Source organism: Macaca fascicularis, chromosome Y (genome assembly GCF_037993035.2).
Source record: "Macaca fascicularis isolate 582-1 chromosome Y, T2T-MFA8v1.1".
In the NCBI taxonomy this organism is placed as follows: Eukaryota; Metazoa; Chordata; class Mammalia; order Primates; family Cercopithecidae; genus Macaca; species Macaca fascicularis.
Window position 1 is genome coordinate 10,769,623 of NC_132903.1, and position 23,318 is coordinate 10,792,940.

Here is a 23,318-nt window from a genome sequence, read left to right on the forward strand (position 1 = left end):
GGACTGGAGACTTCTTCTCTCATCTTGTCAAAGTCATTCTCCATCCAGCTTTGATCCGTTGCTGGCGATCAGCTGTGTTCCTTTGCAGGGGGTGATGCGCTCTTATTTTTTGAATTTACAGCTTTTTGGTCCTGCTTTTCCCCCATCTTTGTGGTTTTATCTGCCTCTGGTCTTTGATGATGGGGATGTACTGATGGGGTTTTGGTGTGGGTGTCGTTCATGTTTGTTAGTTTTCCTTCTAACAGTCAGGACCCTCAGCTGTAGGTCTGTTGGAGATTGCTTGAGGTCCACTCCAGATGCTGTTTGCCTGGGTATCAGCAGCAGAGGCTGCAGAAGATAGAATATTGCTGAACAGCGAGTGTACCTGTCTGATTCTTGCTGTGAAAGCTTCCTCTCAGGGGTGTATTCCACCGTGTGAGGTGTGGGGTGCAGTCTGCCCCTAGTAGGGGATGTCTCCTAGTTAGGCTACTCAGGGGTCAGGGACCCAATTGAGCAGGGAGTCTGTCCCTTCTCAGATCTCAACCTCCCTGTTGGGAGATCCACTGCTCTCTTCAAAGCTTTCAGACGGAGTCGTTTGCATCTGCAAAGGTTTCAGCTGCCTGTTGTTGTTGTTGTTGTTGTTATTGTTGTTTTTGTTGTTTAGCTGTGCCCTGGCCACAGAGGTGGAGTCTACAGAGACAGGCAGGACTCCTTGAGCTGCTATGAACTCCACTCAGGGCCAGCTTCCTAGCCACTTTGTTTATCTACTAGGCCTCAGCAATGGTGGGCACCCCTCCCCCAGCCTCGCTGCTGCCTTGCCTGAGATCGCAGACTGCTGTGCTAGCAATGAGGGAGGCTCCCTGGGCATGGGACCCTCCTGGCCAGGTGTGGGATATAATCTCCTGGTGTGCCTGTTTGCTAAGATCCTTGGTAGAGCGCAGTATTGGGGTGGGAGTTACCCAATTTTCCAGGTGTTGTCTATCTCAGTTCCCCTGGCAAGGAAAAGGGATTCCATTCGCCCTTGGGCTTCCCAGGTGAGGCCATGCCTCCCCCTGCTTCAGTTCTGGCTGGTCGGGCTGCAGCAGCTGACCAGCACCAATTGTCCCGCACTCCCTACTGAGATGAACCCAGTACCTCAGTTGAAAATTCAGAAATCACCTGTCTTCTGTGTCGCTCAGGCTGGGAGTTGGAGACTGGAGCTGTTCCTATTTGGCCATCTTGCTCTGCTCCCTTCTCTTATACTTTCTTTTTGTTAATTAATTAATTTATTTATTTTTTGAGTCAGAGTCTCGCTCTGTCGCCCAGGCTGGAGTGCAGTGGCCGGATCTCAGCTCACAGCAAGCTCCACCTCCTGGGTTTATGCCATTCTCCTGCCTCAGCATCCTGAGTAGCTGGGACTACAGGCGCCGGCCACCTCGCCCCGCCAGTTTTTTGTATTTCTTAGTAGAGACGAGGTTTCACTGTGTTAGCTAGGATGTTCTCTTATACTTTCTATGGAACACATATTTCTCTTGTACTTTCTGTGGAACAGAAATTAAAAAATCTAAGTCTAGGCCAGAAGAGAAATTAGACTGCAAATAATAATAGGCCAAATAGGAAGCCCCATAACATAGTTGCATTACAATGTACCAATATCAGTAACCCTGAGAGTGTATTTATCGAACTTGACTGCATTTTGCATTCATACTGTTCAATGCTAAATCTTACATACTATAAAAAGATAAAAACATATTCTAACCAGTTCAAACAAATGAATTCCTGCTCCTCACACTGTGCAATGCACTTCATATCCTATTGTTTCCAACAATGGGCATAGAGATGTTACATCAAATGAAAAAAAAATATATCAATTATTTAAAATCAGAAGGCACTTATATCTTCAGTAAGCCTGGCATCTGAGAACAAAAGCTTTAAAATAATATAGAAATAAACTAGGAGACTTACTGCTTTCAAGGAACATTTTGATGGGCTAGCAAAGTAGTCAGAAATATTGGTGCAATGGTACTTCAAAGTGCTGTGGATTCTGATAATATGCACTTCATGAGAATTAGACGAAGCCAAGTTTTAGAATTATCACTTAATAAATTCTACCACAGAACTTCCCCCAGCACAATAACTACAATCGATCATGCTCCACACCTTGTGACATACAAAAGTTGTGTATATTGGTTTTAATATTTTAAAATTTCTATTAAAAATATGTAAGTATTCTCTATCTCAACAAGAAATTAAACTATCAAACATTAAAAGTGAAGAACATATAGAATTAAAATCTGCTTGTTTTGTACATTTTTCCCCTGTTTTATATTTTTTCTGATTATAAAAATAAGGTTTCTGAGCAATACAGCTGTTACTCTGGGCAACTGCTCTAATTTAGGTAATTCCATCCCTTGGCTACATGAATTTAGTGAGAAATCATACTAAATATTACAGCACAAGTAAAGCTTTCAAATGATTAGTCTGACTGGGTGCCATGGCTCACCACTTATAATCCCAGCACTTTGAGAGGCCTAGGCTGACCACACTGAAACTATTCTTCTGATCATCTTCCCAAAGCTGTCCTAGATAATTTTTTTCTTTATTTGCAGCCACAGCTGATATATTACAAAATATATAAGAAAATGATAATTGAAGACCATAAGGAAAAGACTAAAATAAGTTTGAAAAATAAAAATAAAAGCTTTATTTATTTATTTATTTATTTATTTATTTTTACCTGTTGATACATAAAGCCTGTTGGATGAGGATATAATGGAGCATCATCTGTTGGAGAGGACTTATGCTCATTTAAGGCATCTTGGCCATCTGGCTTTCAATTCTAAATATTTAAAATGATTGATAATTTGATGATAAAACTAACTTTATACCTTATATGTATAATTTTCTTCATTTAGAATAAACTTTGAACAAATGCAAAAAAGTTGGCATCTTTAACATCTTTACAATTCCTACAAATGATTTATAATTCAGGGAATAAAGCTGAATTATTTTAGCTGCATATTTTCTGGACCATTTCACACAGGTCACTTCCAAAAGGAAACTTACTTTTTAAGACCAAACAAACCAATGCTAACCATTTAATAAAATAAGTGTTTTAAAAGGCAATATTAATGCATAAACATTGGCTTACACATTTAAAAATTACTTATCTTTTTCCCAGATTTATCTGCTGCCCTTTGGGGACTTCCCCACGCCCCCTTTTCTAGACAAAATTCACAGACATTTGCAAGTGTCACCCTAGCACTATTTGATCTGTCTAAGAAATAACCATTTGATGTTTTATTGTTTTGTACTGGAAGAGACCGATTTTTGTAGGCCTACTGAATTATTTCCAGTATGTGGTCTTCTTTCAAGTTTCTATATCCACTAAACAAGTCAATTTCCTTTTCTTTCCTTTTTTTTTTTTTTTCCACGTGAAAGCACAAACACAATCCTTCACTTCCACAAATTATGCAATTGGGTTTCCCACATTTGGGGAAATCGCAGAGGTCAGCACATCAGCGTGCAATAAATCAACCTTGCCATGGGAAAGTCTTCATGATCACAGTGTCTCGTCTGGCAGGCAAGTATCCTTTTTTTTTTTTTTTCTAAAAAAAAAATATTTCCATTATCCTTTGAAATTAAATACAACTATCAGTACAATGGTATTTAGAATAATTTTCAGTATCGCTTGAGATGTTAACTTCAATCATCCATGATAATTCTTTTCTAAAAAACTTTTTAATTCTGATACAATCTTCTACAAAATTTTAAGAAAAAACACAACGGCAAACAATGAAACAACTGCTAAATAAAACTACCATACATTTTATGCACTGATTGCTCATTTTTGATAGTGACTCTGAGCGTTCTATTGTATCTGACACCCATTCTTGGTCTTCTGGGATTTTACTATGTGCACTATGAGCTTTAAACATAAGCAGATGAAAAGAATTTGTGGTATCTAATAGTAGGTAATATTGCCTAATATGTGCCATTTAGAACAAGTTTTTGAGGTAATCTGATCAATATTAGTGTTAGTTCCCTACACGGGTGGCATTAGTAAATCCATTTATCAAATAAAAAATCAATTACAGTTAAGAGAAATACTTTGCAAATACTACAGATTTGGTCAGTTGAGGAGCTAGCTAGCAATCTGACTCAAATATCTGACCTCTTGGCATAATACCAATTTTAAAAGTTTTGACTAAATATACTATCCATGTATTACTACAAGTGAATTAAAAACAATAATGGTATACTACTTTGCATAGTTCCATTTTTTATTCTAAACTTAAGGTGGTGCTCTGTGGCCCAGGTTGGACTACAGCGGCATGATGATAACTCATAGCTTAATGAGGCCTCACACTCCAGGGTTCAAGGAACACTCCTATTTCAGCCTTCCAACGACCTGAGATTGCAGAAATGCACCACCATGTCCAACTCTCCTCATTATTTTTACTAAAGTTGAGTATCATTTTAAGACTAAATTTTTAAAGAAAAACAAACTTACTTGGTGTTCACTTATTTTTCACAGACAACATTTTAGAATGTAAAGCAAGAATCCTGTGATTACAAAACAGCGTTATAAACTGGCGGTCCAAAATGTATTTCAATTTGAATAGCATAAGAAAACCCACATGATGGGTAAAACAATTTAAAATGACAACCATCAAATTTGTCTGATTTGATAATGATCAGTTATTTCCTTTCAGGATTGGCTAAATTGCAATATATTTACACTGCTAACTGTTTTTTGTCCTTAGGAGTCAATGTTAAAAATTGCAAAAAAAAAAAAAAAAAAAAAAGACTTCTGTCTTTTTTGTCATTACCATTACAAGTAAACATTTTTTTTCTGTCTGCCATGAATATTACTTAATATAATAATATTATATTCCTAATCAGAGACCAGGTTTTTTGTTTCTGCCATAGGAGCATTTATAATATAAATTTATTTGAGAAAGGTGATTTTTCTAATCTAATTATTTCAGGTAAAGAATAACATGGAGAGGCTTCTAGTGACACAGTACACATTTCATTATCTTCTTGTCTTAAACATTATAATAAAGTGAATATCATGGCATTTGTCACGTTATTAATAGTATCAAATGTTTTCATGTATAATTTGTATAAATATGATCTTTGGCTCTGTAGGCCTTGAACAGTGCTTGGTATACAGCAGATGTTGATATATATCTGTAGAATACTGCCCACTGAATAGGCTAAATGTTTGTTACACAAAACATTTCAAGTTTACAAGGAGAATACTAAATTCATACATAAATCCAACGTTAATCCACATCCACTATTTTTCACATTAACCCAACTTGTATAACTCTAATCACTTCTTTGGATGAGATGAGGCTTAGATGTGATTTAGCCTTACTTTAGAGCAAATACAAGAAGTTGCATAGTAAACAATATATGACTGCAAACTATTTTTAAAATGTTGTAAATTAAATACCGTTGATAGGAACTCAATGCCATTTGTACAATATTAATTAATCGGCTTGAAATATAGGATGGTGGACGAAAGAGCAATTAGAAAATTTTAATTGTTAAAATCAAATATATTCAGTTGTTTAAAATTTGAAATTATCATTTGCCTTCAATCATTCTGTTCTACAGCTTTATACTAACTTTCATGTATTTTCAAGTTTTCAGTGTGCTTATTATAATGTCTATTGAGTGAAAATTCTTTGTGTTTGTGTGTTTGTGTGCATGTGTGTGTAGTGGGGGCATGTGTGTATAGAGTTTCCAGATATATAGTATTATTTGTTTCTAAAATCCCATAGCAATAAAACTTTGAATCTCCTGGCAGAGTTGGGCAACGAATCCTGGTGCAATTCTTAGGCTTATTTTACTGCAGTTGACACAACTAAGAATTCTAGAAGAATGCTAAAAATCTGTAACCACATAACCACATTTAAAAAAAAATTATCATTTTTCTCAAATCCAATGTGGCCAAGATGGTGAAACCCCATCTCTTTTAAAAATATGAAAATTAGCCAGGCGTGGTAGTGGATGCTTGTAATCCCAGCTACTCAGAAGGCTGGCACAGAGAACTGGTTGAACCCAGGAGGTAGAGGTTTCAGTGAGCCAAGATTGCACTCCTGCCCTCCAGTCTGGTTGACAGGGCAAGACTCCCTCTCTCTCTGTCTCTCTGTCTCTCACACACACACACAAACAAATAATAAATAATAAAAAACCTCTTCTTACATATTTATTAAACCATCTACTTGGAGGCTACAGATTGGTTTCGGATAACTTAATGTTATCTACTATCTTCTTCCACAGATAGTTTTGAATGCTTCCTTACTGGGTTCTATTGTGAAACTTTCTATGTCATAGCCAGTGAGATGTTACTAATTTATGTAATCCTAATTTATGTAACTAGAGGGTCCTTTTGTGATCCTCTAATGATTTATTAAGTCACACTGAATATTTCACATAACTGCTAAAAAGCCAAGTTAGGTCAATATTAAGTTTGTACCCACTAGCTACTTTAACAAAAATGAACAAAGCACATGTTTCCTACTGCAAGATGCTTTTTCCTTTCCAAATCTAAGTCACGTACTCCCTAAAATAGGCATGAGAGCACTTTGTGTTTTTCTTTTTTATTACAAGGCTTTGTATCACACCTGGGCTGTTTATTCAGTACTGTATTTTCAAAATCGTAATTAAGACAGATTCAAAATACTTTATCTTGAATTAATTTTCATATAAGGAGTAAGGAAAAGATCTAGGTTCAGCTTTCCACTTATGGCTAGCCAATTTTCCCAGCACCATTTATTAAATAGGGAATCTTTTCCCCATTTCTTGCTTTTGTCAGGTTTGTCAAAGATCAGATGGCCGTAGATGTGTGGTATTATTTCTGAGGACTCTGTTCTGTTCCATTGGTCTACATCTCTGTTTTAGTACCAGTACCATACCGTTTTTGGTTACTGTAGCCTTGTAGTATAGTTTGAAGTTAGGTACCATGATGCCTCCAGCTTTGTTCTTTTGGCTTAGGATGGTCTTGGAAATGCAGGCTCTTTTTTGGTTCCATATGAACTTTAAAGCAGTTTTTTTCCAATTCTGTGAAGAAAGTCATTGGTAGCTTAATGGGGATGGCACTGAATCTGTAAATTACCTTGGGCAGCATGGCCATTTTCACAATATTGATTCTTCCTATCCATGAGCATGGTATGTTCTTACATTTGTTTGTGTCCTCTTTTATTTCACTGAGCAGTGGTTTGCAGTTCTCCTTGAAGAGGTCCTTTACATCCCTTGTAAGGTGGATTCCTAGGTATTTTATTCTCTTTGAAGGAATTGTGAACGGGAGATCATTCATGATTTGACTCTCTCTTTGTCTGCTACTGGTGTATAAGAATGCTTGCGATTTTTGTACATTAATTTTGTACCCTGAGACTTTGCTGAAGTTGCTTATCAGCTTAAGGAGATTGTGGGTTGAGACGATGGGGTTTTGTAAATATACAATCATGTCATCTGCAAATAGAGACAATTTGACTTCTTCTTTTCCTAACTGAATACCCTTTATTTTTTTCTCTTGTCTGATTGCCCCAGCCAGAATATTCAACACTAAGTTGAATAAGAGTGGTGAGAGAGGGCATCCTAGACCTAAAACCATAAAAACCCTAGAAGAAAACCTAGGTAATACCATTCAGGACCCAGGCATGGGCAAGGACTTCATGTCTAAAACACCAAAAGCAATGGTAACAGAAACCAAAATTGACAAATGGGATTTAATTAAACTAAAGAGCTTCTGCACAGCAAAAGAAACTACCATCAGAGTGAACAGGCAACCTACAGAATGTGAGAAATGTTTTGCAATCTACTCATCTGACAAAGTCTAATATCCAGAACATACAAAGAACTCAAACAAATTTACAAGAAGGAAAGAAACAACATCATCAAAAAGTGGGCAAATGATATGAAAAGACGCTTCTCGAAAGAAGACATTCATACAGCCAACAGACACATGAACAAATGCTCATCATCACTCATCGTCAGAGAAATGCAAATAAAAACCACAATGAGATGCCACCTCACACCTGTTAGAATGGCAATCATTAAAAGTCAGGAAACAACAGGTGCTGGAGAGGATGTGGAGAAATAGGAACACTTTTGCACTGTTGGTCTGACTGTAAACTAGTTCAACCATTGTGGAAAACAATGTGGCAATTCCTCAAAGATCTAGAACTCAAAATACCCTTCAACCCAGCCATCCCATTACTGAGTATATACCAAAGGATTATAAATCATTCTGCTATAAAGACATAGGCATACAGATGTTTATTGCAGCACTATTCATGATAGCAAAGACTTGCAATCAAACCAGATGTCTATCAGTGACAGACTGCATTAAGGAAATGTGGCACATATACACCATGGAATACTCTGCAACCATAAAAAAGGATGAGTTCGTGTCCTTTGCAGGGACATAGATGCAGCTGGAAACCATCATTCTCAGCAAACTTTTGCAAGAAAGGAAAACCGAACACTGTATGTTCTCACTCACAGGTTGGAATTGAACAATGAGACCACTTGGATACAGGAAGGGGAACATCACACACCAGGGCCTATTGTGGGGAGGGGGGTGGGGGAGGTGTGAGCAGAGAGGGATAGCATTAGGAGATATACCTAATGTAAATGATGAATTAATGGGTGCAGCACACCAACATGGCACATGTATACATGTGTAACAAACCTGCATGTTGTGCACATGTATCATAGAACTTAAAGTATAATTTAAAAAATACATTATCTGAAATCAAAAAGGTCAATTAAGCCAGGCTTTTTAAAACAAGATTGGTATGTAACTCAATTTCTGTTGTAATAAAGACTTAATTGAAGGAAACTATTTTAGTCTTCTTTCAGATACCTTTCACTCTTAGAGGGAATATTCATTTATCTTCAGAGAAACATTAGTATGTTTGATTCTTGGCTAATGTCTGGGCCTCACAGGGAATCGTACACAATGTGATACAAATATCTTGACTCAGTTTTCTCAAATTTCAGAAATTCCTAAAACCTAAACACACTGTCTGTATTCCTTAAAATGTATAAACGTATAATGGACTTTGTCAATTAAAATAGTTTTGATAGTAAAATATTTGTGACATTAACCAGTTACTTAAAATGATCTGCTAATTGTCTGAATTAATCATTCATGTAAATATGACCTAATATTTATCAATATCATTGAGATCTTAACCAGTAAATTTTAACTATATCCATAAATTACTAATTTCAAAATGTTGCCTTAAGACTGAAAACACTACAAATATTTTTGTTGTACATTTCTGAAAATGTCTTTAGTACTACTGTGCAACAGGTTGATGTGAGAAAAATCAGGCTACCCTAAGGGATATTTACTGAAAGTCACATTTCTTAATTTATGCTAACATCAACAAAAAGTTTAAATGAATTATTTATTTACATTATCACTAAATTTATTTTCCTTGATTTTATTTATTTATTTATTTTACTTGATTTTAACAAAAACATACATGCATGTTGAGTTTCTAATAGAAGTCATTTTTAAACCTGGCAACCAAAACAACCAATTAGGATTCCTTAAGGATATGGATTCCTTTTCCAAGTTCTAGAAATTCTGATTTAGATAGAGTAGGATATGATCTGGCATCCAGTACTTTTCAAAAGCAACATTAAGAGATAGCATCAACTGGGCACGGTGACTCAAGTCTGTAATCACAGCACTTTGGGAGGCTGAGATGCAAAGAACACAAGGTCAGGAGATGAAGACAATTTTGGCCAACATGACGAAAACCCATCTCTAGTAAAGTACGAATATATATTAATCAAGTATGGTGGTGCACCTGTAGTCCCAGCTTCTAGGAAGGCTGAGGCTGAGGAATCATTTGAACACAGGAGGCAGGGGTTGCAGTGAGCTGAGATCATGCCCATGTATGCCAGCCCGGCCACAGAGCTAGACTCTAACTCAAAAATAAAAATAAATAAAAATAAAATAAAATAAAATGAAAAATAACCTCAATCAGGCACAATATCTAATCTTAAAGATTACCAGAAAAATGAAACAAGTGCATCAATAACTTGAGAATACACATTAAAGTTACACAGATTTGCAATGCATTTACATATATAGGTGTATATTTATGTATGTATATGGAATATCGCTGATACTTCAGTGTTGGGGTCTGCGTGTTTCCTAAACAAAGGAATGAACACACAAGACAACATAAGACAAGACAAACATGGCAGCCGCCTCGAATGGCATGCTCTGCTTTATTTTATACAGTCGTTTGTGGAATGTTGCCAAGTCACAAGACACATTGTTGGTTTTCTGACCTTTCCCTGACTGTCTGGATTTTCAAGATGTTTACACATAAACAAGCCCCCAAGGCCCTGCTTTGTTTGCAAGAGCAGGACTTATTGGGAACACCCTGCTTCATTTGTGAGAGCAGGACTTATTGGGAACGCCCTGCTTCGTTTGCAAGAGCAGGACTTTTGGGGAATGCCTTGCTTCGTTTGCGAGAGCAGGACTTATCGGGAACACTCTGTTTGTGAGCACGTAGTCCTCTACATTTCCCCTTTCCTTATTTACAAGTTTGAATTTCTTTTAAAACCATCATTACATGTTGGGCTCACTGGGATTTGGTGTTTGCCCTTCGGCACTGTCTCCAGCAGACTGTGAAAATGACAAAGGCAAGAACAACAATCAATACATTACTAGAAACAGGTCAGCAAAGTTTTTACAGCGTTCATAGGGTTCAAAGACGTCAAACTTTGTGCAGTACCAGTCATCAAATCTGCACCAGTCAGCAACGGTAACTGATTGCAAAAAGTTTCAGAAATGTTCTGTGTTAATTCTTGTATTTCTACGGAAAGATTATTATGACCAATTCAAAGTCTCTTTATCTCAGTCCAATTATGTACAGTGCTGTTAAAAGGAACAGGAGTAATACAAAATTGGGTAGTGTTCCAATCACATTTCAACAAAGCTCGGGTATTCAACACTGTTAACTGATCTCCCAACCAAGAAACCACTTGCTCCAGATTATCCACTCGTTCAGTCAAATGAGCATCTATGTCTCGTTGCTGCTGCCACAACAAATATGATTGTTCTTGCCATTGCTGCACAAATTCTGCATTTTGTATACTCTGGTGTAGAGCTAATCCAGCAACAGCGGCAGTGGAAGCAATTGCTACAAGTCCTATCACCGTGGTCACGACGATTCCAACCATCCTCCAACTGCGGTGCATAAGATCTTACATAACCTTGAAATTTGAGTAACCCCAGTAGATTCACTCCAAGTACATGTTAAGTTTACAGGTAGCCAGGTTTCTTTTCTGGCTCTTAGTATATATAAATCAGTGAGACTCATTCCAATTATCATTCCACCAAGTAGTATTTATACAACTTAAGAATGTACAATTGTTTGTACAGTTAACTACCCCTGTATTATTATCCCATTTAAAAATTCCTGTCAACAACAAGTAAGGCTTTCTTACACATGCAATAACATATCTAGAACTATTTTGATGCAAAGATATATGGAAATGGTTAGCAATATTAGTAAGATTTAAGGACTTGTTTCCTGTGAAAGTGAACGTTGGTTAACCAGCAGCTAGCAACTTCCAAATATGACCTTGTATTTGTGAGGTATTAGCCAAGGTGGCATAGGGGATGATAGACCACCATCATGCCAAATAATAGTTTCATTGTCATCTGCAGAAATGCTGTGATTACCTTTATGCCAACGAAGGTTGACATGGCTGAATTTAGTCTGAAAATCCCCATGTACACTCCAATCTGTAACAAGGTATTTACTACTCTTCCCTTATACTTCTAACAACAATCGTGGCCCACTACTTCTACATCTAGTCCACTCTAGTTGGGAAACACCTCCGGACACATCAGGGATAGGGCATAAAGATAATGTACTTGGCAGAGTTTCATTAAGTACTGCAGTATGATTATACTTAAAACTTTGAGCCACAATAATCATAGTAAAGGCAGAGATGTGACTATGGTTATAGTGAACAGTCCAAGCCTCATGAGAAAGATGCAGACAATGTGGACTACTCCCAAGACATATAGATAACCCTTCAACCCCAAATTGATATGAACTATTTACTGTGCCAGTGTTTAATTCAGGATCCTGGTTTAAAAAAGGTGATAGCATCCAAGCAGTATCATTAGTAAATACTGGGACTTCTCTGTCTCCCCAGGCCACACCTTGATGTAAGGGTGGAAAAGGAATATAAGCCCAGTATGTAAATTCTCCAGCTGTTACCTGACAATTTACTATGGCCAGCATAGCCAGGAATAAAGTCAGTGGGGTTTTGGGCTGCCCAGCTTGTTGAACAAACCCTTCAGCTTCTTAACCTTTTCAGTTGTCCCCATGTCCGTGGCTCCGCACGTCGAGTTCCGAAGGTGAATGTTCTCTGAGCACTCAGATTTAGCTCCTGGAATTCCTTCAGGAACTCTTCGGATCGGCTCCTCTTCGCCATGGCACTGTTTCAACCATCAAGATGGAAACCACTCGTCTCCGTACCTCTACAGACCAGAGCATAGCCTTGGCCCCATTGTAAAACTTTTCCTTTTAAATATTTCCCTTGTAATGAAGGATAATACACCCATAGATTACTGTTTTGAGGCTTTTCTAAAGGCTGTTGAAAATGTTTCACCACTGCAGACTGCTGTAATTGGCGCCAATGGTTGAGAAAATTTAAAGTAAAAAGGGCTTTCAGAATTTGATGTTTTGGGGAATCTCGCCCATCTCCCCCTTTTAGTTTTAAAAGTTGTAATTTTAAGGTAGCATTGGCTCTTTCAATAATTGCTTGACCTTGACTGTTAAATGGAATACCAGTGGAATGATGAATATGGTATAAAGAGAGGAAGGCAGCCAATTTGCGAGAGCAATAAGCAGGGGCATTATCAGTTTTTAATTCAGCAGGGACACCCATAACTGCAAAGCAAGTAAATAAATGAGTAACAACAGAGTGGGCCTTTTCAGAGGGTAATGGCGTAGCCCACTGGAAATGTGACCACGTATCAATAGTATGATGAACATATTTTAAACGACCAAAGGAAGGAACATAAGTTACATCCATTTGCCAAATGTGATTTTTGTTGAATGCCTCGAGGATTAATACCTGGACTTAAAAAAGGTGCAATAATAGGAGCACAAGATGGGCAGGCTCTGACAATAGCTTGGGCTTGACGGCGTGTTATAGAAAATCACTGTTGTAATCCTAAACTATTAGTATGATGTAGTTGGTGCTCATCCTGAGCCCACTGGACACTGCCAATAAGTAAAGAATCAATCTATTGCCAAAAGATAAAGGTCCTGGCAAAGCTCAATGAGAACGAATATGAGTGATAAAAAGAGGGGCAGTGTGGGAAGTAAGAGTTACAAATAATAAAGAAAATAATTTTTGTAAAGGAGTTTGAGGAAATAATGGTAAAGAAATCTGAGAAATATATTTAGTTACATATACAGCATAATGGGAATTACTAACTCTATTACAAGGGGTTTGAGGCCAGTCTTGTAGAACCATAAGAATGGCAAAAAGTTCTCCTTGTTGTACTGATTCAAATGGATAGTGAGAAATTTTTGAATTGTATGAAGTCCAGTATCCAGCCTTTCCATTGCCTGAAGCATCAGTAAAAAAGGTGGGACCTTTAACTGGAGTGTAAGAGATAGGATTATATGGCAGTAAAGAATATTGTTGCAGAAAAGCAAATAATTTATTACCAGGATAATGCTGAGAAAAAGAACCAGTATACTCAGCATAAGCCACTTGTCAACCGTTATGAATTTCCAACAGAGATTCAATGTATTGATTAGATAATCGGGTAATAATTTTTATAGGGTCAGCACCAAGCAACTGACGAGCTCGATGTCGTCCTTTAATAATTAATTCAGCCAATTTATCAATATATGGGTGAATTTTCTTAATGGCTTTATTAGCCAAAAACAGCCACTCTAGAATATTATTATCTTGGTGTAAAATGGCCGTTGGCGAATGGAGAGTATGAAAAAGACACAACGAAAGTGGAAGATTGGGAGCAATGTAATCAAGGTGAGCTTCACTAATTCTATTTTCTACAAATGACAATTCTTCTTCTGCTACAGGGGATAAAGTCCCAATAGGTTGAATACAAGTATTTACAGTTCTAAGATCAGTTAATAAGTGCCATTTCCTTTTTTTTTTTTTTTTTTTTGACGAGACAAACACGGGAATTCCATGCAGAAGTACTTGGTTTAATATGCCCCTCGGCCAATTGTTCCTTAACTAAATTCTTTAAAGCCTTAAGTTTTTCTTTAGATAATGGCCAGTATTCCACCCAAACAGCAGTTGTAGTTTTGCACTTCAATTGTAAAATTTGAGGCTTGTGGACAGTGGCTACGAGTTTAAAGGTTTGTAGCCCATTTTGAACGTCATATTTTTGGCAGCTGAGGAAATATGAGGAATGCTTAAGAAGGCACCAAATTGTTGTAAAATATCACGGTCCCAAAGGTTAATATTAATGGGAACAATATAAAAGAACACTTTTCCTTGTTGTCTTTCAGGTCCTAGACAGCTCAGGGGCTTGACACTTTGGTAGACTATAGAAGCAGTACCTAGGCCAGATAGAGTAACTGATACTTGTTTCTTTTTCCAATGATCAGGCCATTGAGCCAAACATATAACAGATACATCCGTTCCTGTGTCGACTAATCCCTCAAAAAGTATCCCATTAATTTGAAATGAACACAAAGGTTTTTTATTAGAAACTAAAGTTTCCCAGAAAACAGTTTTCCCAGTACTACCGAAACCTAGTTGACGAGACACATCTCTAGATAAGAAAGGAAAAAAAAAAAGACAATAAAAGCAATTGTGCAATACATTTCCCTGCCTCTAGGCACATAAATTGTGAGACTTGTACCATAATAAGGATTTCATCAGTAAAATCAGGATCAATAATTCCTGGGACCACCATTAACCCCTGCATAGCACTGCTGCTTCAACCTAGTAAAAGTCCTACATGTCCCTTTGGCAAAGGACCACGCACTCCGGTAGCCAACTTATATAATCCTCCATTAGGAGATTAAAGTATAAGTTTGGACAATAGCTAGGTTAGCAGCGGCACTCTGCTTAGTGGCAGCATAAAGCTGAGAAACTGGGGTAGGGTAAGATGTCTTTAAGGAGGACTCGAGGTCATTCCTTGATGTTGTAAGCCACTGCTCACTGGGTACTGGGGTAGGCCTGTATTGTAGTTGTTGGGGCCCCAAGACTGCAGGCCCCAGCTCCCATTTCCCGAGAGGGGTGACAATATATTCCCACTTTTATCAGTTTTTGAACAGCATTCTTTGGTCCAATGTCGACCCTTGCCACATCGTTTACACATATCAGATGGTAACCTTTTTTCTTTTAGAGCAGAAGAGCCTAATTTTTTCCGGCATTTCTTCTTAAAATGACCGAGTTTCCCACAATGATAGCATATACCTTGTTTAGAATTGCATTTTAAAGCCTTAGAAAGTGCCCCAGCAAACAATTGAGCATTGTAAATAGCTCCTCCAACACCTGCACAAGCCCAAATGCATTCAGCTAAATCAGCTCCACTAGCTTTTAGAGGATGCAGCAATTTTAGCACTCGGGATTAGCACTTGCAAAAGCCAGAGTATCCTACAGAATTTTAGCAGCAGGGCCTGAATGTCCAGTCTTTAATACAGCATCTTGAGGACGGGCTACAAAATCTGGATATGGCTCAGTGGCTCCTTGTAGGATCTTTACAAAAGACAAAGAAGTTTTACCCGCTATTTCAACCTTAGTCCATGCTTTTATAAACAAGGCTTTAATCTGAGTGAGAGCAATATCATCTAGGCCTGCCTGGGCATTAAGAGTGGCGTATTGTCCTGAACCCGTAAGCTGCTCTTCAGTAGGTCCTGGGGGATTTTGGGTAGCATTTTTTCTAGCTTGTACTCTTGCTTCCTCCCACCACCAACTTTTTAATTGAAGCCATTGCGAGCGATCAAGGACAGCCTGTTCCAACGTTTCCCAGTCAATAGGAATCATCATATGTTCTAAAGAGAAGGAATTGAGAAGGCCAAGAATAAATGGTGACTGAGGTCCATAATTAGTATTTCTTTCAAAAATTTAAATTGTAGGGCTGTAAAAGTCACATTCTGGCCACCGTTTGGGAACTGAGCATTGGGGGCGAAAGCAGCCCATGTTATTGGGAATAAATCTAATTCCTCAAAATCATCCTTTTCCTTCAATTCCTTCTTTTCTCCTACAGGAGGAAGAGGCACAGAGAAAACCTGACCTGACATAGACAAAGAGGTTGGAGGTGGAGGCAAAGGGAAATCCTTTTAGCAGAAGGGAAGGTAACAGGGAAGGCTCATGGCAGAGAGATAGGAGAAACAGGAGCAGCGGTATCTTGCAATTTTAACAACTGTTGTAACATCTCTAAAATGCGCTGCAAATCAGAATTTCCTTCAGATAAAGGAGGCATTAGCTCTTTTTCAAATTCCTTGTCCTCAACAACCGGGGCATAAATATGTTCCTCTCTAGGATCATTCCTCTCTAAAGCTTCAGATGCCTCACCTCCTGTGGCAGTATCCCCATGCTCTGAGTCAGGCGATTCAGTACTCCTGTTAGTAACTGACCACTCTTGCTCAAGTTGTTACGTTTCTGTGAAAAATAAGTATTCATTGGTGTAATAGAATCAACATTACAAAACAGCTTCTATTTGAATATAAAGAGAGCTGTTCTTATAAAGAGCAAACGTTTCACAAAGAAAATTATGAAATACAATTACTCCTTGAGAGAGAAAGTAAAGAGCTGTGGTAAATGTTGTTGTGGATTTTGTAGGCAGCTCTAATTAAAACAACAAAAACAACAACAACTCTTCTACAACTTCAGAATAATTTAAGCCATTTAGTTATTTATATTATCACTAATTTTAATTTTATCCTACAGTTTTTTACTAAAATATCTTTCAATTTAGCCATTAGAAAAGTAGATTTAAAAATACATATACCTAGGGACTTCCTAAATAACTGTGAAGAGTCAATGCACAAAATAATTTAATCTTGTTTTTCAGAGGGCTGAGAAACCACACTTCCTTACCACAAAATAATTTTTAAAACTCACAGTGTTATAATGTATGTAAGCACACATGTGTGTTTGTCAAATACATCAAGTAGAGTTATATAAATTTGCTGATTTGAACTTACAAACAGAATTTACTTCTAAGTATATAATTACTCCAAACAAAACAAAACAAATCTAATAGCTGTACAATTACCTGACTAGAAAGCGAGAGCGCAGGAGCACTTTCATCTTGAACAAATAACGCCTCTTTAACTTCCAGTTCTCTTTTTAGCCTCATGCATTTCAAGGAACTCCCTTCTCTTCTAACTACAAATAATAAGCACATTCCTTTCCTTTCAGGTACACTAAGATAGGGAAGCTAGATGCAGACATGGGGGATATGCCTGCAACTCCAGAAAGATGTATGAAAACAGACATATAATCCTCTCTGTCAGATAACCACAACAAAGAGACACAGAAGCAGTCCAAGCCTCTGATAAACTCTGTGAGACGAAATCTTGAAAAACTCTTAGTCTGTTCACAGAATGTGGCTCTGACTTAACCTGGCCAGCCACTTCTCTCACATTGATTCAAAATAAGTATGATCTCAGCTCACTGTCTCTGTTGCCTGTCAAGCCGTCCTTCAGGTTCCTCTCCTCTTTCTTTAATTCTTACATCTGGTGCTGAAACCCAGGACTGGTGTTGGCGGCATAGGCCCCCTTGGATCCAAGGAAGCTGTGAGCAATGGCAGCTTATCCTAAGTTAACTAATGGATCCTGAGTGTCTCTGGCCATCTGCACCATCTTTTCTCTCATTTTTACCCTTCAAGCGATTTATGTGAGAAGGACAATTGACCTGAGGGAACTGAAAGGCTCAGGCCAGGGCTCTAAAACCTCAAGTCTCAGAAATTCACCTGTAACCACCAGTAATAGATATTTCACTTCCTAACACTGATTCCCTCTTTCCTCTTCTCTCATTCTCTTTCTCTCTCTCTCTCTCTCTCTCTGACACACACACACACACACACACACACACAAACTCACACATAAATACACAAACATTCTCTTGCTCTCTCTTCTTCACGTGACTCCAGTCTTGGAGTCCCTTTGCCAATTCCAACTGGAACATCCAATATACAACACTAATTCAGCCCTCTGGTAAAATCTACCTTTTCCTGGCTTACTCCTGGTACCACAGAATGTCCGGCCTACTCTCCAATTAATTCCTTGAATGCCTAATGGGACTAAGCCAGAGGAAACCTTGGGGACATACAGTGCTTTCTCTGCATAACTGTCCTCTTTCAGAAAGAGGATTCTAGGTCTCTGGCTATTGTCTTGGGACATCTAGAACAAAAGAGAGGTTTTGCAAATACCTTTATAGCAAGTCCAACTTCCTAGAAATGCTAATCATTAAGTACATGAATGTACAAATATATCACACACTTGTAGCCAAGGGAAAGGTTTTGAGTTACTGTCATTTACAGTAAAACAAAAAAATTAATATGTTTTACATTAACATTAAAAATTGCTAAAAGTTACATTATTACACATAATTGAAAGTGGTAAACATATATTTTCATGTAAAGTGTACAAAAACAGGAAAAATTAAAAATTGTAAGAAGACATAAATACATACATTTTGATTAAAAATGTAAAAATTGGTTTGGGAAGACACAGAGCCAGCTTGAAAAGATTATTTTTTATTTTCTTTCCCCAGTGGCACCTGAAATGCCAGAAAGGAAGAACCATTCACTCCCTCGAAACGGGGGAGAAGCCAGAGTGCCAAGTTGTCTAGCACAGTGGATGTCACTCCCATGAAGCCCAACAAGCTAAAATCCACTGCCTTGAAACTCTCGTTGCCAGCACAGTAGTTTGAAGCCAACCTGGGATGCTTGAGGTTGTTGGAGACAAGGGAACTCACCAATACTAAGGCTTGAGTAAGTGGTTTTCCCTTCACAGTGTAAACAAAGCCACTGGGAAGTCACCACAGCTCAGCAAAGCTGCTGTAGACAGACTGTCTGCCTAGATTCCTCCTCTCTTGTCAGGGCATCTCTCAAAGAATGGCAGCAGCTCCACTTAGGGGCTTACCGATAAAACTTCCATCTCCATGAAACAAGCACCTGGCGGAAAGGCTGACTCCAGGCGTAGCTTCAACAGACATAATCCTTCCTGCCTGTTGAAGAATGCTGCAGATCTCCAGAGGACTGCCTCCTCAACTGGATAAATGATTCCCATGCTTCTTGACTGGGGAACTCCTACCACCAGGGATCGACAGACACATCAAACAGGAGTGCTCTGGCTGGCACCTGGTGGGCGCCCCTCTGGGATGAAGCTTTCAGAGGAAGGAACAGGCAGCAGTCTTTGCTTTTCTGCATCTTCTGATAGTGATGCACAGGAAAAACAGTCAGAAGTGGACCTCCAGCGAATTCCAGCACACTTGCAGCAGAGGAGTCTGACTGTTACAAGGAAAACTAATAAAAGAAAAGCATAATATCATCATCTTCTAAAAGGATTTCCAAACTAGATAAATAAACAAAACCTAATCAAAGGTCACCAACATCAAAGACCAAAGGTATATAAATGCACAAAGAGGAAAAAATAAAAATAAAAAAAAGAAGCACTGTAAGCAGGCTGAAAATTCCAAAAACAAGAACCTCCAAAAAAAAAAAAAAAAAAAAAAAAAAAAAAAAAAAAAAAAGATCAGGGAAATTGCTAGCTGAAATAACCAGTTTCAAGAAAAACATAAATAACAGAATGAAGCTGAAAAACATAGAACAAAGACTGTGTGAAACATAAACAAGTATCAATAGCCAAATCGATCAAGTGGAAGACAGAGTGTCAGAGACTGATGATCAACTTAATGAAATAGAGCATGAAGAAAAGATTAGAGAAAAATTAATAAAAATGAATAAACAAGTCTCCAACAAATATAGGACCATGTGAAAAGACTAAACCTACTTTGTGATGGAGTCTCACTCTGTCACCCAAATTGGACTGCAGGGGTGTGATCTCGGCTCAGTGCAACCTCCTCCTCCTGAGTTCAAGGTTTTCTCCTGCCTCAGCCTCCTGAGTAGCTGGGTTTACAGGCACATGCCACCACACCTGGCTAATTTTTTATTTTTAATAGAAACATATTTTTCATGTAGGTCTCCATCTCCTGACCTCATAATCCACCCATCTCGGCCTCCCCAAGTGCTGGGATTACAGGCATTAACCAACATGTGCAGCCTAAACCTGGCTCTTCTTTTTGTCCTGGATATAACTATAAAGTTTTCTACTCTCTCAGCACTAACTTCCATTACATTGGTCATAAACATACTCCCTAAAGTATGAATATTGCTGTATCAGAAACATGCAAACTTTGGTCTCCTTTCCATCTCTAACCAAACTGTAGGGGAGCTTGCTATGAGCAGAAAGGGGTGTATCAGAGATTCACTGATCATAACAAGAGTTTTGATGTCACATTTCAGCTAAAGTGCCAGCTTCACAGTCAAATGTAACCTAAGGATGGGGAAGAGTGAGTCCTTTGTAGTTGTTTTAGAGAATCATGGGAGTATAGCAGCTGGCATATGGCTCTGTGCCGAGTAAACACCCAGTCTTATTATTAGTTATTTCCTGGGTCTTTGTGTTTTATTTCAGCTAAATGCTGATATTCATGGACTCATATAGAAGAATAGGTAGCTAAAAATGAATGTTATGGTAACTTTTTGTATTTTCCAGGGTTCTTGAAGCTCTTGAGATAAATAGTGGCAGAAAATTCGTCACTTTTTAAAGTAATTCTCCTTGGAGATGGTGGGGTTGGGAGGGGTTCACTAATGAGCAGATATATAACTAATAAATTTGATACTCAGCTGTTCTATACAATAGATGTGGAATTTTTAAATCGTATTTGAAAGGGATTGACATTTTGTTATCATGCAGATTTGTGACATGGCAGGTCAGGAGAGATTCCGAAGCCTGAGGATGACATTTTACAGAGTTTCTGACAGTTGTCTGCTTACTTTTAGTATCAACAATTCACAAAGCTTCCAGCACACAAGTAACGGGAAGAAAGAGTTCATTTACTATTCAGACGTGGAAGAACACTAGAGCTTTCCTTTCGTGATTGTGGATTCCAAGATTGGCATGAGTGAACGCAGGTGTTTAGAGAACAAGTGTAGCTTTTGCAGCGAGAACAGTGACTATCCTTTGTGACAAGTGTAAAAGATAACACAAATGTGACAGCAGGCTTTAAGGAAGTGGTTCAAAGAATACTTGCACCTGAGGATATGTCAGATCACTTGATGCACAAAGGCATGGTCAATCTTCACTGAAAACCCAAGCCTAGCCCATCTGGCTGTTGAATGATAAGGCAGATGAATTCTAACCAACTCACACATGTCCACAAAATCAACAAGGACATGGAGAAAAGAATTATTGTTTGTGGCAGTGTGTTACTTACAAATAAAATTCAACGAAGGTATATTACTGTGTTATTAGTGGGAGGGAGAAGGGACACATCCACTCATGGAGGAATATATTTTCTCAGTAATGGCTACGTATATTTATAAATTGTAATGGTTGTCTGAAAACGTTTCTTTGATTTGCATACACAAATTAGAGACCTAATAAATGAGATGATCAAGACTTTAATTATAATTAAAATAAGAAACTTGGGGGCGGTTCCAAGATGGCCAAGTAGGAGCAGCTCCAGCCTCCAGCTCTCAGCGTGAGTGGCACAGAAGATGGGTGATTTCTGCATTTCCAACAGAGGTACTGGGTTCATCTCACTGGGGCATGTTGGAGAGTGGACGTGGAACAGTGGGTGCAACCCATTGAGTGAGAACCAAAGCAGGGTGAGGCATCACCTCACCTGGGAAGTGGAAAGAGGAAGGGAATTCCCTTTCCTAGTCAAGGGAAACTGTGACACAAAACACCTGGAAAATCAGGTGACTCCCACCCTAATACTGGGCTTTCCAAAGGTCTTAGAGAATGGCACATTGGGAGATCATATCCAGTGCCTGACTCAGAGTGACCCACACCCATGGAGTCTCCCTTATTTCTAGCACAGCAGTCTGAGATCTAACTGCAAAGTGGCAGCGAGGCTAGGGGTGGGGCACCCACCATTGCTGAGGCTTGAGTAGGTAAACAAAGTGGCCAGGAAGCTCAAACTGGGTGGACACCACTGCAGCTCAATGAAGCCTGCCTGCCTTTTTAGACTTCACTTCTAGGGATAGGGCATAGCCAAATGAAAGACACTAGAAACATCTGCAGATTTAAATGTCCCTATCTGATAACTTTGAAGACAGTAGTGGTTCTCTCAACACGGAATTTGAGATGTGGGAAAGGACAGACCGCCTGCTCAGGTGGGTACCTGACCCCAAGTAGCCTAACTGGGAGACACCCCCCAGTAGGGACAGACTGACACCTCACACTTCACATGGCCACATACCTTCTGAGATGAAGTTTCCACAGGAGTGATCAAGCAGCAACATTTGCTGTTCAGCATTATTCACTCTTCTGCAGCCTCTGCTGTTGATACTCAGGTAAAGAGGGTCTGAAACGGACCTCCAGGAAACTCCAACAGACCTGCAGCTGAGGGTCCCAATGGTTAAAAGGAAAAGTAACAAACAGAAAGGACATCCACACCAAAACCCCATCTCTATGTCACCATTACCAAAGACCAAAGGTAGATGAAACCACAAAGATGGAGAAAAAGCAATGTAGAAAAGCTGACAATTCTAAAACTCAGAGTGCCTCTCCTCCTCCAAAGGAATGCAGCTCCTCTCCAGCAATGGAACAAAGCCGGATGGAGAATGACTTGGATGAGTTGAGAGAAGAAGGCTTCAGATAATCAAACTTGTCTAAGTTAAAGGAGGAAATTCAAACCCAACACAAAGAAGCTAAAAACCTTGAAAAAAGATTTGATGGATGGCTAACTAGAATAACTGTTATAGGGAAGTCCTTAAATGATCTGATAGAGCTCAAAACCGTGACACAAGAACTATGTGACAAATGCACAAGCTTCAGTAACTGAGTCGATCAACTGGAAGAAAGGGTATCAATGATTGAAGATCAGATGAATGAAATGAATTGAGAAGATTAGTTTAACAAAAAAAAAAAGAGTAAAAATGTTTTGATTTACCCGTTTCGGCACCAACTGTTTTAATTTGATTTAATGTAACTTAATTTAGGAGAGCTAAGTTATTAAACATGAGGCCAAAGTACGTAAGAAAGTGGCAGTCTTTTATTGCAAATATGCATACACTCTCGGACGAGGTTCTCTGGTCCTCAGGTGTGGGGGGCCAGGGA

At 38.6% G+C, this 23,318-nt stretch overlaps 1 non-coding gene across 1 annotated transcript; it reads right to left on the reverse strand.

Annotated features, from left to right (window-relative positions):
- Positions 1-3,393: 3,393 nt before the first annotated feature.
- On the reverse strand, positions 3,394-3,549 carry LOC141409591 (U1 spliceosomal RNA). Its single transcript, XR_012430517.1, has one exon. It is a non-coding gene; the product is annotated as a U1 spliceosomal RNA (small nuclear RNA).
- Between the last annotated feature and the right edge of the window lie 19,769 nt (positions 3,550-23,318).